The sequence below is a fragment of the Salmo salar genome, chromosome 26 (genome assembly GCF_965601325.2).
Source record: "Salmo salar chromosome 26, fSalSal1, whole genome shotgun sequence".
Classification (NCBI taxonomy): Eukaryota; Metazoa; Chordata; class Actinopteri; order Salmoniformes; family Salmonidae; genus Salmo; species Salmo salar.
In genome coordinates, this window is record NC_138316.1 from 15686393 (window position 1) to 15703765 (window position 17373).

The 17373-nt window shown below is 46.7% G+C and overlaps 1 protein-coding gene across 3 annotated transcripts in view; it reads left to right on the forward strand.

Moving 5' to 3' along the window:
• The window catches only part of LOC106587256 (ankyrin repeat domain-containing protein 11), a 148135-nt gene that overhangs the window by 36675 nt on the left and 94087 nt on the right, over window positions 1-17373 (forward strand). For all 3 annotated transcript variants that reach the window (XM_014175490.3, XM_014175493.3, XM_014175492.3), the window contains exon 2: window positions 2590-2668. The gene's annotated coding sequence lies outside the window, so the exon portion shown is untranslated. The remainder of the gene's footprint in view (window positions 1-2589; window positions 2669-17373) is intronic.

Below are 17373 nucleotides of genomic sequence, written 5' to 3' on the forward strand. Positions count from 1 at the left end.
TAATGAACGCATGCAACAATATGCTTCTATCTTACAGTCAAAAGGCTATATTGCCTATTATTGAACATGCAACTGCTGTAATGAAGCTGCTAATAAGACATAATTTTCAAACATTTGCCAAAATGCCATTCGTGGGAAACACTGTTCTAAACAGAGCACCTAGTGCCAGCCGAGCTGAAAACGCTGTTCTGAACAGAGCACCTAGTGCCAGCCGAGCTGAAAACGCTGTTCTGAACAGAGCACCTAGTGCCAGCCGAGCTGAAAACGCTGTTCTGAACAGAGCACCTAGTGCCAGCCGAGCTGAAAACGCTGTTCTGAACAGAGCACCCAGTGCCAGCCGAGCTGAAAACGCTGTTCTGAACAGAGCACCCAGTGCCAGCCGAGCTGAAAACGCTGTTCTGAACAGAGCACCCAGTGCCAGCCGAGCTGAAAACGCTGTTCTGAACAGAGCACCCAGTGCCAGCCGAGCTGAAAACGCTGTTCTGAACAGAGCACCCAGTGCCAGCCGAGCTGAAAACGCTGTTCTGAACAGAGCACCCAGTGCCAGCCGAGCTGAAAACGCTGTTCTGAACAGAGCACCCAGTGCCAGCCGAGCTGAAAACGCTGTTCTGAACAGAGCACCCAGTGCCAGCCGAGCTGAAAACGCTGTTCTGAACAGAGCACCCAGTGCCAGCCGAGCTGAAAACGCTGTTCTGAACAGAGCACCCAGTGCCAGCCGAGCTGAAAACGCTGTTCTGAACAGAGCACCCAGTGCCAGCCGAGCTGAAAACGCTGTTCTGAACAGAGCACCCAGTGCCAGCCGAGCTGAAAACGCTGTTCTGAACAGAGCACCTAGTGCCAGCCGAGCTGAAAACGCTGTTCTGAACAGAGCACCTAGTGCCAGCCGAGCTGAAAACGCTGTTCTGAACAGAGCACCTAGTGCCAGCCGAGCTGAAAATCTCAGTTAGAAACAGAGGGGGAATCTAATAGCAACAACAAGGATGGGTTGCTAATATGACTAGGATTGTGCCTTTGGGTTCTGGACAGCGAAAGAAAGTTGATATGAAAACCAATAGAACAGCAGAGAAATGCTGGTTAATGACGTCAGGAAGTCTTTATGAAATAATTGCTTCCACCTTTCTATGGTTGGATTTTGGCTAGGCTACTTTGAAGCAAGGTAAGACGTTTCTCATTTGAAGTCAGATGTTCATGTTTCAAACTATTATGCTGCCTCCAGCTCACATTGCATATTGGTGGGTGACACGCTGACAGCCTGCCTACGGTTGACTATAGTCTATGCACTCAAATGGAGATTTAGGGGCTCGCTTTAATTACCAGTTGAGATTGAGAAATACAAATACTAGCTGTTTTTAATCGTGGCCATCAAAACATTTATTTGTCAAAACCATTATTTAAAAACATTTTTTTTACATTGCTTATTTGTTGTGCAATGACTGCCTATAAAAGCACACCAGAACCAGCTTTTTGAGGAGCTCGTCTTGCGTTGTCTGACAGGCAATAGGCTATTCTGCTCCTCACACTAGGCTCTGAAAGGTTTGCGCGTGTGATAAATAAGATGCATGACGACTAACGAAAATACACACGCTGCAATGTAATTCCACAAAATGATGCAAATGAACCTATAGACTGGATGTGACCGGTCAAATATGTTTTCTAACCGATGTAACCGTTAACGTCTCTACTAACGGGATGCGATTTTGCTTTCATGGCCTCGCACAGTGTAATGACAGTCTGACAGATTTGGTCAGCTTTGCACCTGTTCTCTTCAGAAGGGAAGAGGGCAAGATGCAAGCGAAAGCCCGTTTTATATTTAATAAATTTCTGAAAAGAACAAAGTCTTGGTTAATAACGCCATCTAAGACTGAAATCATGTTATTCTCTATCCTTTACACCTATATTTTTCCACAATACCACTGAGCCTAACTGCTGGGGTGTGGTCCTCTTGAGTCAACTTTTGTGCTAGTGGACACACTCAATGTTATTTGAACAACTGCCATGGAAGAAATGTGAGCGAGGGGCTAGGTGACAGGAATGTAACCGATGTGGCACAACTGAAGGCCTTTGAAAAGCCCCTCTATCATTCAAATCCTGATAAACCCCTGCCCTCAGAGGTGGGACAAAGCTAGGGTTGAGGGGCTGGCTGTGGCTGGGGGGTTGAGGGGCTGGCTGGGGGGTTGAGGGGCTGGCTGGGGGGTTGAGGGGCTGGCTGGGGGGGTTGAGGGGCTGGCTGTGGCTGGGGGGGTTGAGGGGGGCGTGGCTGTGGCTGTGGCTGGGGGGTTGAGGGGCTGGCTGTGGCTGTGGCTGTGGCTGGGGGGTTGAGGGGCTGGCTGTGGCTGGGGGGGTTGTGGGGCTGTGGCTGTGGGGTTGGTTGTGAGGGGCTGTCTACAGGGTTAGGAGAGGCTGGCATAGTGAGGCTTTGACCATTGAAAGGTTGCACTAAGACCAGCCTCTTCTGGAAGCCATACTGTGTTGGGGGAATAGCACAACCTGAATGGGGGAAGATGACTCCCTACGCCAGATCTCAGTAGGAATGTGAAACGCCAGCTAGCATCTCGGTAACTAACCCTCCGGTGTTCTTTTGTTTTGTAGGATTCTTTGGACTTCCTTACTGCAGCCCTTTTTTAAGCAGGATTTTAACGTCACCCATCCGCGGACAGCCATGGAATCGGTATGTATCGCTACATTCTCTCCACTTTGTCTCTGGAGCCATCTCTGTTTCTTGGTCCTGTGTTTGTCATGACGTACTGAAGGATTGAACACGCAGTAGAATGTTTACAGAAATGGGTTTGTTTTCTAAGGCCTGTATTCCTGTAATCCAGCAGTCTAGTTGTTTTGACTGATGCTAAATAAACTACACTCATAAGGCACTATAGAGAGGGTTTGCTGTGGAACTGAGACAGAGACAGACAGGAGCAGTGCTAGTACCAACTGGCAGCTTTAAAGCCCTGCACTCTCGACTGGAATGTGTGTATTAAGAGTAGGACTTAGTGCAAGCCCAGGCCCTGCCTTCCTGTCCCTTTGTTAAAGGGGTTCTGTGTTTTAGCTGGTGTGGGCTGGTGTGGGCTTTTGTGTGTGTGATTTGGTGTGTGTGCATGGCTGTTTGTGTGGTGAGCAACTTGGTTTGGAAAGTAGGTCACAGCTCCCGTAGAGCTCAGTGTCACTAATGAAGAGTCCCTCTCCTGCATGCGGCTCATGTGACCGTGCTGCTTGATCAGTAAGTAGTGGCAGCCCCACGCCTCTGAAGAGACGGCCGCCTTTTCCCCACGGCACACAGAGACTTTCAGCATGGGGGCTGTACAATCCATCTCCCCTCTCGTTCTCTCCCTACTCTGGTTCTGTTCTCCTGTAGCCTTCTCTTTAGCCAGACTCTGTGCATCGGGAGCTGGTGACGTTTACCTCTGGAATCATACCGTATCTGCTTATTGTCAGTGGAAACCAAGGAAACTGATCAAAAAGCTCATTATGCTGCCAGTACCGTTTCTCTCCTCCCCACCCCCACCTCTCCTCATGTGATGCCAGTCACATGGTTTCCAGGCACCAGTAGAGTAAATCAGAATCAGATTTTATTTTTAACTGCTCTACATCCTCCACTTTGCCAATGGTTAGCAGAAACAGACGTAGGATTACTGTGTACCTCTCTCTCCCTCTGTTTCATGCGCTGTCCCCCCCCCTCTCTCCTTTCTCTCTTTGCCACTCCCTGTCTCTCTCTCTCTCTCGCTCGCTCTCTGTCTCTCTGTGTTTAGCCTGCTCCCAGCCCTCGGCAGTACTGATATTATTGTCGGCGTTATCTGCTGGTTGGGAGTTGTGCTGTGTTGGACGGTAGTGCAGATGAAAGTGTGTCTCCTGTGAATGTTCTCCCTGCACCGTTTTGCCTCAACTCCCTACCAGCAGTGTTTATTTTTTTTCTCTCTCCCTCCTCCCCTTTCTAAGGTAGGCCTGTTCTTCAATGGGATTAGTCTGCAGCACTCTGAACAGGAAAGTGGGCCCTGCCTGTCTTATTACATAACTCTCATAGCCTGGCTTGAGACAACTATAGGGGCTTTGTTTCCCCAGACCCGCTCCCACCCGCCTACCTCTCCTCCTGGCAGGCCACATGCTAATGCTCGATTGAAAGAGTCTGTGTGCTCCAAACAGGCATGGCTCTGTGGCCAGGGAGGAGAGAAACTCTGCATCATTACCCTGCAAATTGGCATTTCACTCATATCTTTAGCTGAGGAATGTGAACTCGAGGCAGACGGAGCGGGAACTTTGGTGTGATTAGGTTTTCTTGTACGCATGTTGAATGATGAGATGATATAGGTTGTGGACCGTTCAAAGGATTGAACCTTTGCGGTGTTGGCATGTCATGTATTGTTTTTCTCTCATTTGTAATATTCTTGTTTGGGGTTATCCCCTCTGACTAGACTATTGTGCCCCATTAACAACCACTTAGGGTGCAGACCTGTGTTGTGGTTGTATTGTTCTCTGGTATAAGCCCATGTCTCGGGATTCTGTAGCTTATTTGAGCAGAAGTTTGACGGTTTGTTCATTTAGTAGGCTTGCTGCATAATGTGAAGAGCAGGATTGGTAGGGGATAAAATGGTGCCTTTGCCCAAGGTTTTTCTGGTCATTCTGTAACGAGTCATTAGAGCTAAGCACCGAGGAGGATCCATTCTTTAAGATGATATCCAAGAGGGTGATGTCATTGTTCCATTAATCAGCGCAGCTGCTGATTGGCTCAGGTTCAAGTTCAAATTCTCTCTCTCTCTCTCGCTCTCTCATATATATCCCACTGCAGAGGGAGGGATGTTGGTAGCCGTGGTAGGTATCGCCAATGTGACGACTCCAATCAGCGGTACGGCCTGGCTGACGGAAAACGCCTACATGTGTTTTTCAACTTACCTGCACTTGCCGACTCTTTCTTTGTTCTCGAAACAGGAAAAGGTGTGTCTTTATAAAAACCAGAGACGATTCTGAAAGCTATTAAGTCCATGTTTTGAGTGAGAAATGCCTCTTGCATGTGTAGATCTTTGTTTTGGTCGAACTGTGACGTGCTGTCATCTACTTCTACACTTGGTCGAGGCACATAGACAATCCTAGTTCCTGCCAAGATGCTGGGAAATGCTAGGTGTGCGGCAGATAAGATGGCGAGGAACCTACTTGGGCAGCGCAAAACATGGATTTAATATCTTTTAGAAATGTCTGTTTTTTTTGTAGAACCACATGCAACTGGACACAGGCGTTTATACGATACTATTTTTCCGTCTCGAGAACAAAGTATAGCCAAATGCAGGTTAGTTGAAAGAGGCATGGCTGCGTTTTCCATTAGCCAGACCGTAATGCCGATTTGGAGTCATCACATATCGGAGATACCCACCGTAGCTAGGCAGTAGGTAGCATCCAGCTGTCTTTCTCTCTGTCTACTCACAGGACACTATAAATGCGGATTTCGGAAGTGTGCGGTTACAAGCTCCAATCAAACATAACCCCTTTGACAAACGGGCTGAGACACCGACACTTGGTGCATTGCTTGATTGCAGAAACGTTGTATTGTGTGTTTTCTCTTTGCAGATGGCGAAGCCCCATGGCTGCTAGAGGAGTTGAAGGTAGCCATAGTAATAGGAAGGTACAGGGGGCCATGTCCGACTCTGCCACTGAAATGGTTTTTGATGGCAGGGTGGTCCTAGCACCACACTGTGCTTTGGAAATTAGCATGTAGGTGTGAGAATGAAAAGGATAAACAGAGCACCGGCTACATAGAAAATAGTTTGTAAGTGCCGACTGCAGGGCACTCTCCTGTGAGGTAGGAAGTGGTTTCAAAGGGAAGCGGTGGGGAGATGAAATGGGAAGGGAGAATATTTAAGTCTTGAATATGTCAGAAGAGAACAGTGCTTTGAATGCAGTTTGTGGTGGAGAGGAGAACAGGACGTATCCATTTTTTAATTAAGAGACGTTATGCTGCCTGCTTGAAAAGAATGTGCTGCTAGAAGGTCAGGGTTGATTCTCAAGCTCTGCTCAAGGGTATGGCTCAGAGCTGCTGACAGCCAGGCAGGCCAGCGTTTGTCCCGCCACTCCCACACACTCGGTCAGAACCAAGCTCGCCCACCACAGCAACCTACTGACTGCATAGGAGAGGGGACTGGCTGACTGGCTGTGATGATAGATAGCCAGTGCTACTCTGAACTGGTCAGATGTGTAGTGTGTGTCTGGATGCCGAGGAGTTGGCTGGCTGTTTTTGAAGATGGGACAGAATGTCTTTAAATGTTCTACCTCCCCTTCTCCAAAGCTAAGTTCCCATCGTCCGTCCACAAAGTCTGTGTTTAGATCTTAAGTCAAATTTTTAGAGCTGAGAATAACAGTAGCCTTTTTATGGACTGCTGTGTGCCTTTAACCAAAAGATATGACAGTGCGTTGGACAAGACTAGACAATGGCCTCACGTGATTCTGTTCAGTCAGGGTCCAAGAGACCAGAGTGACTGGTCCTAACCTGTTCGCTGTCCCTCTGCCCCTCTCCCTCCAGTACAATACCCTCTGAACAGTGCTATGTACCCGCCAGGCACCCAGTGTCTCCCTCTCTGGGCCTCTCTACTGTACCTCCTCCACCCCTTGTCTCCTCAGAGGATCAAACACTCCCCCCATCAAATCTGACAGGGGAGGGGGGGGGGGGGTATGAACCACAAAACCCAGTGGAACAAATGATTGCGTTTGTTCTAATGTGAGTTAAAGGGGCCTTCCCACAGCATCTCCTGGCAGCCTGTGTTTCTGCCTGTTTGCTAGGGTGTTTAGAACTCTGGCTGGGTGATTTAAGGAACATGGAGACACTGTACATGTATTTCTTTATCTGACCCTTTCAGCTCAATCTGCAAGCTGTAATTGGATTCTTTGTAATGTAACATGTTGGAAATATGGAAGGAATGGACCTTTTTCTCTTTATCTGACTGGTGGAGTATAGTGTCAGCTCAGCAGCCTGACTGTGAATAGGCCTACACCACAGTTCTTCTGCACTTTGTTAGTCTTCTATTTACGGGAAAGGACAGTTTGATATGAGTGATGGGACTTAGTGCAGATGAATTGGTTATTTCTGCCTTTGTGTCTCCCTCTCTGGGGCGGGGCGGCAGGTAGCCTAGAGAGCGATGGGCCAGTAACTAGGATCGAATCACTGAGCTGACAAGGTAGAAATCTGTCGTTCTGCCTCTGAACAAGGCAGTTTAACCCACTGTTCCCCAGTAGGCTGTCGTTGTAAATAAGAATTTGTTCTTAACTGACTTGCCTAGTTAAATAAAAAAATACAATTTGTCAATGTCACCAGACTTCTCGATCCACAACACTAGGGTTTTCATATATTTCTGACTTTGCTGTCAATGTCTGTGTGATTTGAGTACTCAATATTACAATGAATAATGGGGAAAATAGAGAATCATATTTTAAGATCTAAAGAACATGATCAATAAATATTTCTAAACATTGCCTCAACGATTTGCTTCGATAGCATTACTTTTCTTACTATTTCACTTGCAGCTATTGTTTACAATTTCTGAGATGATTGTGTCTGGAAATCAGTGAAGTAAGCGAGCGGGAAAAAGGAGCCACAACAACCATTATCCTTTTCCCTGTCCTTCCCCCATCCCTGAGTGACGCTGTGGTTTTTCCCCTGACTGCTGCCAGGTCTCTCCCTCCCCTCTCTTCTCTCTGGGTCATGATGACTGAGCTGTTTGCACGGGGCTGGAGATTAGCAGGCTAATGTAGTGTTGAGTGGGAGAGGAGAAGCTGAGGCACAGACAGATACAGTGATGGGGCCTGGGCCTGCTGAACAACACAGGGCAGACCCCCTAACATTGGGCCTGGGCTGTGCTGGCGAGAGCCTGACAGCGTCATGGTAAGCTATACCCTTGTGGCGGTGAATGGAATGTATTGAGTTTGTATTAAACACACACACAGCCTAATCTCCTGCTCTATCCGAGTGCTCTGGTAGTAGACGGGCCTGTTTTAGGGAGCCACTTATTAAAGGTTGAATGAGTGGAGTTGCTTGTTCCCTCGTCTCTGGTTTCTCACCATAATGGCAGCCATAATGGCTCCGTTTCTGATTTATGTCAGGCGGGATCTGATTTCAGGAAACTCTGCAGTGAATGTTTTTTCTTCTTCCAGTAATCTGAATTCCCTGTGCTCCCCACCCAGCCCACCTGTCAGGGGAGCCTGGAGCAAAGTGCTCGGGCCTGGGCGGACAGAACTGTAGCATGGCAGCCCAGCCCAATGGCAAGCAGTGGCAACCCAATCCTATTTCCAGCTTTTCGGTTCAGTCCGCTGTCACTCCAGCAGCCAGAGCACTGTGACCTTGGTTTCAAGTAGCCCTGGCTTGGTAGTAAGCCAATACCACTCCTGGGATGGTGTGACCTTGTTCACCAGCCCACTGTACGTCTGCATGCCTCTCTCCCCCCTTGACAGAGGGGGTGACCTTTGCTTGCTGTGATCATTCAAAACAAGAAATTGAGTCATTGGATTGTCATTGTCCCTGTCCTGCTGCTGGTTGCATGAAGGTTGTTGAATGTGGTATTAACCAGTCCTGGGCTCTGCTCTGAGAGGCTGTGATGGTTTTTCTACAGGTGCCCTCCATGGTTCCCTGTGTGTTGGCTACAGCAGAAGACTGTTACGTCACCATCAAATGAGCTCCCTCTAGTCTAGTACACCTGTCATTTGGCCCCTTGCCTGGGTTGGAACTGTGTAGGTTTGTGTCTTATCGTTGATACAGGGAGTTGATAACGGCACGTTTTAATGTTGTCTGAATGAATGGAACTGCTCAGTAGCTAGGCTAACTGTTTGTTAGATATTACTGCACTGTCGGCGCTAGAAGCACAAGCATTTCACTACACCCCCAACAACATCTGCCAATCACGTGTATGTTTTTATTTATTTTTACCTTTATTTAACTCGGCAAGTCAGTTAAGAACAAATTCTTATTTTCAATAACAACAGTGGGTAAACTGCCTTGTTCAGGGGCAGAACGACATATTTGTACCTTGTCAGCTCGGGGATTCGAACTTGCAACCTTTCGGTTACTAGCCCAATGCTCTAACCACTAGGCTACCCTGCCGCCCCAACGTGACCAATACAATTTGATTTAACTGATATGCTCTCTTAGTGAAATCCTATGGCTTCTTTTGTGGTTGAGGTTTGTTGTGTCAAATCACTGTTGTCTTATGCTGGTTATTGAGCCACATGCTTGTTGTCACAGAGTGGAAAAGCCTTATGTAAACCCAGTGGGTACTAGCAGTGTATCTGACTGAACAACAAGGACCTCTAGTTCAGCAGCTGGACCGGTCTCTCGTCAGCATCCTGTTTCAGCATCCTAAATCATGATGTCGCTGAAGTGGATGTCAGCTGTCTTACGGGTTCATGACCAGTTCTGCACTCCAGCCACCCACGCCATAGTGTTCTCTCTGCTACCGCACTGCAATCAGTACCATTCCACCAAGTCTGAAATCAACAGGACCCTGAACAAGCCATAGGACTGCTAAACAAGGCTACTGAATAGCTAATCGAAGGGTTACCCGGACTACCTGCATTGACCCTTTTTTTAGTTTTTTCGAACACTATGGTTCCCAAACTGTTTATAGTCCCGTACCCCTTCAAACATTCAACCTCCAGCTGCGTACCCCCTCTAGCACCAGGGTCAGCGCACTCTCAAATGTTATTTTTTTTCTTCATCATTGTAAGCCTGCCCCACACACACTCGTTTATTACATTTATTAAACATAACAATGAGTGTGAGTTTGTCACAACCCGGCTCGTGGGAAGTGACAGAGCTCTTATAGGACCAGGGCACTAATAATTATCATAATAATCATCATCAATAATTTTGCTCTTTATTTAGCCGTTTTACATATAAAACCTTACTTGTTCATCAACAATTGTGAATAATAACAGAATAACAGATTAATGAGAAGGGTGTGCTTGAAAGGATGCACGTAACTCTGAAATGTTGGGTTGTATTTGAGTCTGTCATTTTCCACACACAGTCTGTGCCTGTATTTAGTTGTCATGCTAGTGAGGGCTGAGAATCCCCCCTCTCACATAGGTACGTGGTTGCAAAGGGCATCAGTGTCTTAACAGCCGATTTGCCAAGGCCGGACACCCTGAGCGCAGCCCAATCCAGAAATCTGGCAGATGCTTCTGACCCCCTCAAATCAGTTAGCCGAGCTACTGAGAGTCCCTGTAATCCTGATTCAGATCATTCAGGCGAGAAAAAACATCACCCAGAGAGTCCAGACAGGTGAGAAACTTGTCATCATGCAAGCGGTCAGACAAGTTGAAAATTATGGTCAGTAAAGAAAACTTTAAGCTCGTCTTTCAATTAAAAAAAATGTGTCAATACTTTGCCCATTGATAACCAGCGCACTTCTGTATGTTGTGAAGACGTTACGTGGTCACTGCCCATATCATTGCGTAATGCAGAAAATACACGAGAGTTCAGGGGCATTACTTTAACAAAGTTAACCATTTTCACTGTAGTGTCCAAAACGTCTTTCAAGCTGTCAGGCATTCCGTTGGCAGCAAGAGCCTCTCGGTGGATGCTGCAGTGTACCCAAGTGGCGTCGGGAGCAACTGCTTGCACGCCCGTTACCACTCCACTATGTCTCCCTGTCATGGCTTTTGCGCCATCAGTACCGATACCAACACATCTTAACCACCAAAGTCCATTTGATGTCACAAAGCTGTCCAGTACTTTAAACATATCCTCTCCTGTTGTCCTGGTTTCCAGTGGTTTCCAGAAGAGGATGTCTGCCTTAATTGACCCCCCATAAACGTAACAGACCAGGAGCTGTGCCAGGCCCGCCACGTCTGTTGACTCATCCAGCTGTAACGCATAGAATTCACTGGTTTGTATGCGAAGCAGTAATTGTTTCAAAACATCTCCTGCCATGTCACTGATGCGTTATGAAACAGTCTTACTACTCGAAAGTCGTCTATTTATTCTCGCTCCAAAAACTCCCGTGACCTATTTTTCAAATTGGCGTCTTTCATTTCTAAATGTCTGCGCAAGAGTGAAGGTTTCCCGCGAGATAGTAACGGTTAATGTGATTGGATGTTTATTATTTGACGTGGCTACCTGTACCTCAGTTTGGGAACACCTGTTCTAACACTCCTGCACTGACTCTCTGCAAAAACACACACTGGACTCTATTCACACATACTGACACCGACACACACACTTTTACATTTACCACATACGCTGCTGCTACTGCTCTGTTTATTATATATCCTGTTGCCTAGTCACTTTACCCTACCTATATGTACACACCGGTAGTTACCTCATACCCCTGCCCATCGACTCGGTACTCCCTGTTTTATAGCCATGTTATTTTTAACTCATTATTCACTGTGTGTTTATTCCTCGTCACTTTTTATTCGATATTTTTTAACTTTGCTTTATTGGAAAAGGACCCGTAAGTAAGCATTGGTGGCAGAACATGTGATAAATAAGATTTGATTTCATAGGCTTCCTCCTGTTAATTCCTCCCCTAGGCCAGCTGCATTACCACCAGCTACCACCTCAGTTGTCACTGTGGTGTTGGTGCAGCCTCAGTCTCCATGATGCGGTTGGTGCTCGGTCTCATATCTGTACACAACCAATGAAGCAGTTTGTTGTTGTGCCTGCCTGTTTTAAACGGTTTAGGACTATCTGCATGAAACCTAAAAGCGTGTGTTTCCTTTTCTGTTGCGAGGGGTGCAGGGCATTTATTGTTGTTGTTGTGTGTCCTGGCCCGTGCATGCAGAGAAACATAGAAGGTTAGGGGGCCCGGGCTTCTCTTTGCTCGCTCTCTCCGGATCCAGGTGTTCCTCTATCAGTGGGCTCACAGCGACAGACAGCAGACACTTAATGTGGGCCGTGTGTGTGTGTGTGTGTGTGTGTGTGTGTGTGTGTGTGTGTGTGTGTGTGTGTGTGTGTGTGCCCCATCTCTGCTCCTGGCTTTGATTCACTCCAGCTGGCCGACTGGAATCGGCTCTGAATCGGCCCAGGCTTGTATGCTGGGGAGAATTCATGCTTGGAATTGTAATTGCTGTTTTATGTGAAGATGTCCCCCATCTCACTAAGTTTCCATTTTAGCTAATGGGGGGGGGGGTTTATTGCTTAAAGTGCCTTGTTACATTATGTAAACTTGGGGGTCTGTTTTTTTTTTTTATACAAACTCTTGATATAATAAAAATAATGTAAAGCCCTGCACTTTCCATCTACCTCCTTTGATGTAAACAAAATGTGTTGCCCTGTCATAAGCTCTTAGCACTCTGGGTTGGTATGGACCTTCTTACGACAGGGGGGTATACTACAAAGCAGAATCAATGAGTTTACCAGAAATTGCTATAGATTTTCTGGTTCATTAAGAAAGATAAACTTAGATATGCGTTTTTTTGGTTGTTGGGTCAATTAGTCCATGCCTAATTCAAGCTTCTCTTTCCAAAAAATACAAGTTATCTGGCTAACTCATTGCTCCTGCTTTGCCCTTAGGGCCAGTATAATGGGGATATAGATGGATCCTGAGAAACAGAGCAGTAGATTGATGTTTTGGACTGAGTTGTTGTTCAGCTGTTCTCAGAGATGGTGATAAAGAGCGGGGGGGGGGAGAGATCGAGTCACTGAGCATCTCTGTGTTTCCATGCTCTCTGACGGAGCCAAGCAGGGGAACAGACGAGGCAGCAGATGGGCCTTCTCGGACTTAACCCTTCCCACGCCTCTCACGGGCCTGTCTGTCCAGGCAGGAAGGAAGGAACGCTCTCATGGCTCGCTTTAGCCACCTCAGTGTTCATCCAAGCCATGTGATATCCACTATGGCGGACCATCGGTGTCTGATGAGAAGTGGTCAGGGTGACATATGGCCGTCTCCATGGAGTGTGCTCCCTCATCCTCTCTCTCTCTCGGTCCCCCTATCCGCTCTCTCACACTCCATCTCCCTCTCCTCTCTCCTGCTGAGAAAGGGCCTGGTGTACTGCCGCTCCAGGTTTATGGAAATGAAGACACATCACACCCCTGTGATAACCACTGGCTGCCTGCCAACTCGGTCAGATGACCGCTGTCTGTGAGCGAAAAGTCTGTCTGTCTCACTGGGCGGTAAACATGGGCTTAGTTTGAATCTGACTACCCTGCTACTGAGAATCTCTGGTCTACATACTACTAGGCCTAAGCATGCTCACCTGCTATCTCCAAATGCAGATCTAGGGCCTGGGATCCCAGGTCCCTTGCTACCTGTTAATCCATTTTTGCTCAGCCAACTGTTTTGATGGTTTCCCTCTCCCTCCTGGCCCCAGTGCTTTAAATAGAAGCCCCCCTGGGAGGATCGATACAAACTCCAGGGTAATTGATGAGAGGAGGCAAGCTCTGTGACGACCTGCACCCTGCAAGTGGGAACCTGAGGAGATTACAAGGTGGGAAGCAGGTTTCATCACATGCATATTAATCTTTCTCTTTTGGAGAAGCCCTAGTGTGTTGCTCTGTCTGTAGGTGTCCACTGCTTGGAAAGCTATTTGGATCCACTTTTCTCTTTCAGGGAATTCAAGGTTGTGTCTTAGATTTTGTTCCCTTTCCAGATAGTCTCCATCTGTTGCACTGCCATTTGACCAATGCTGTTATCTGGCAGCATCTCTTTCTGGTTCTGTAATGAATACTAGCTTTACTTATTAGTGAAGAGAATAGCAGCCAAACAGTCATTTCATCCATGGTTTAATCTTTGAGTAAGCTATAGTCGGTGATACAATCTCTTGCTACTTCTTAACAAAGGGCCACGCTATAGGCCCCCCCTGAGGCCCCAACCTCACCCTTTTGGCCATCCACGGCGTCCTCTGGGCTGTTTAGGCTTGGCTTCTCCTTTTTGTTTGTTGGGGAGGGGAGGCTGTGCATTATTCAACCTGACCCAACCTGATGCAGGGCAGTAGGGGGGCTCTCTCCTCTCTCCCATTGTCCTGCTTTTGTTCTCATTTCACTTCTCAAGGCTCTCTGGACAAAAGTGGCTTTTCTGGTGACCTCTGGCTAAGACTTAATGACCTCCCAATGATCGCCAGGGAGGCTTTATGTCCCCCTCTCATTCTGTTATTGTTTGGGGAACAGAAAGCAGCTCTTGGTCTCTGTTCATTTGAGGTCTGGATTGGAACGGTGATGGCTGGAGCTGTTGATGATGCATGGTGTGACTGATGAGATGGAACACTTGGACCATGGAGCCCATTGCTATAGGGCCTAAATAAATGGCTCTCGCCCAGCCTCCGGTCCAGAACCCAGAGGACAGAGGGCCTCACATTAGCCCCAGATTGAAGGGGTTTTGGTGTGGTTTACTTTTCAGATTATGTTGTCTGCTTCCATGCAATGGTGCCTGCCAGGAACCTACAGTGTCTGTCTTGGACATGGTTCGCTACCCTTGTCACCGCCTCTTGTGTTTGACTTGGACTTAGTGAAGCTAGGAATTTGGACTTCCACTCTGAAAGAAGCAGTGAAGGGGAGAGAGGGGATTGCATGTGTGTGTGTGTGTGTGTGTTTTCATGCCAGAGGTTCTGAAGGAATGGTCTGGATTCTCTCCAGTGGCAGCCCTGCTTCTCCTGATGGATTCTGGGCTTCAGAGTATTGTGCTGTAGTTCTCGTTATACTGCTACAGCAGTATTCTAGCTAAGCAAAACTACAACATTAATTGAAATTAACTTTCCTTATTAAGTCTCGCATTCTTCAAGGATACGGAGTGGCATTGCCAAATACCAAGTTTCTGTTTACCTCATTTGGACTCCTTTGCCGTAGACATGGCCCACGAGGAATTATTTATTTTAGTCTAAATTATATAAACTCACCCTCATTTCATCCAGCGCATCATGTGCTTTATTATTCAGTAGGCTATTTGTAACAGTTGTGCAAGGTCATTTTGAGTGTTGCGTTGTTGGGGAAACTACCATGTTTTGTTGTTGCAGCAGCAACAACTTCCCCTCTGCTTCTCAAGCAGCTCTTTGACCAGCTCTTCCTATTTCCCTCAGCCAGGAATGTGTTCCTGTCAAAATGGCAGGTCCCTCTGGGTTCAGAGTACTCCACATTCGCCTTGTTTGTCATGGTAGTCCCAGGAGTCACTCACAACACAGGAATAGCTGATATATTCTGGACTGAAATAGTACGTCAATTATCATATTTTAATTCCATGTGTTTTTCCTTCTCTCTTTCTCTCCTCTGGAAGAAAAATGTGGTTTATGTGCTTCCTGTGTAATTGCTCTACATAGAATCATTTGTTTTTCATTTAACCTTTTATTAACTAGGCAAGTCAGTTAAGAACAAATTGTTATTTACAAGGACGGCCTACCCCAATAGTGCACCGCCCTATGGGACTGCCAATCACGGCAGGTTGAGATAATCACCCACATAGCCTGAGTGCTGCTGTAGTTTGGAGGTTGTTTATATGTTAAGTGTAGATACAATGCATTCAATAAGTGTTCACACCCCTTGACTTTTTCCACATTTTGTTACCTTACAGCCTTATTCTAAAATGGATTCAATTGTTTTTTTCCCCTCATCAATCTACACGCACTACGTCATAATGACAAATCAAAAACTGTCACATTTACTTAAGTATTCAGACCGTTTACTCAGTACTTTGCTGTAACACTTTTGGCAGCTTTTACATCCTCGAGTCTTCTTGGGTATGACACTACAAGCTTGGGGAGTTTCTCCCATTCTTCTCTGCAGATAATCTCAAGCTCTGTCAGGTTGGATAGTGAGCGTCGCTGCAAATCTTTTTTCAGACCTCTCCAGAGATGTTCGATCTGGTTCAAGTCTGGGCTCTGGCTGGGCCACTCAAGGACATTCAGAGACTTGTCCCGAAGCCACTCCTGTGTTGTTTTGGCTGTGTGCTTAGGGTCGTTGTCCTGTTGGAAGGTGGGTCTGAATACTTTCCGAATGCACTGTATGTGAGATCTGTCTGCAGCTCTTCAATTACATCAGTTGTTCAACTGTTGATGATCTCTCTCTCTGGGTATAGGCCTGTATACTAACATCCTGACCAAACTGACTCAGCCATCATGCGCATGTTGATTTTGCCTTTCTGCGCCAGACGCGTTCATGACGTACAGGTTCAAATGGCAAAACCAACGGTGAACCAACAATATTAGTTGTCTTTTTTTTTTGGTATGTAACTGTTATGAAAGTTGTATTGTCAATTTTGTTTTGTATTTAAACGCCACTTTAAACGTGTACATGACACTGCAACAAAATTTACCCATAGGGACAAAGTCAGTAAGTATGTAAGTACATATGAAATTGGGGACAGGTTGAAAAACACATGGAACATTCATGGACATTTTGCTAGCTTGCTGTTGCTAGCTAATTTATCCTAGGAGAAACTTTTTTTTTTATACCTGAAATGCGTATGGTCTTTTTTGCCCGTTTATTTCTAGAATTTTGACCTATTTTGAGTCATACAAAATCGTGTCTTCTCTATTCCTACAATTAATCCACATTCTTTTTTTTGTGGATTTTCTGTGGCGGTTGGCAAACACCCTTTTAAGGTGCAGAACCGCCACCAACTGGACTGGAATGTGGACCTCGTTCATCTTTCAATCACCCACGTGGTTATATGCTCCTAAAATCAATGAGGCGGCACTTGTGGCGCTTCAAGCGTCTTAAATATAGCGCATTTCAATTTTAGCGCCTGACTACAGAGGCTCGCGAGCAGTTTGGATGAAATGATTGAATAGCATATGTGTACATTTTATTTTGCAACGTGGGCGGCCTGGTCCGCATGTAAGACCTATTTCTTCAAGGGTTTTCTCTGTTAGTTACATTAGTTTACATTAGTGTATCCTTCATTCCTGGTCCTGACCTGTATCAGTGGCTGTATCAGTGGCTGTATCAGTGGTGAGCAAACAGTACAGACGTGACTGAGCCAGCCTCCAGCCATCCAGGAGCGCCTGCCTGTTTTGAGTTTCCATTGAAACTCATAATAGTGTTCCTGAGGCTTTCTCTCTCCCCTGGGTGGGAGCATTATCTCTCCTGGCTGCAAGAACTCCATTATTTACCGAGCAGAGCACTGAGCCCGCCCTAATACAATGTTCCATTAGATTGCATCAGCCAGATTTATTGCTGTGCTCCTCATCTCTCTCACCGATCTGTGGTCTGGGCTCCGGATTCTGCAGGAGGGAGGATACGAAGGGGGTTGTTCGGGGAAACAGGATCTGGTGTGGGGGCATTTCTCCTTTCTGTAGACGGAGAGGGAGGGAGGAGAGGAGCTGAGGGTCCTGGGCCTCGCACCTGTGAACCTCGTTTATGGCAGAGGAAACTCATCTGAGCTGCTCTGAGATAAGGAACTTGAGCTGCACCATGAATGAATCCCGCTCCCATGGTTTTTAGACAGACAGACATATTTTTAATAATAACCCCCCCTC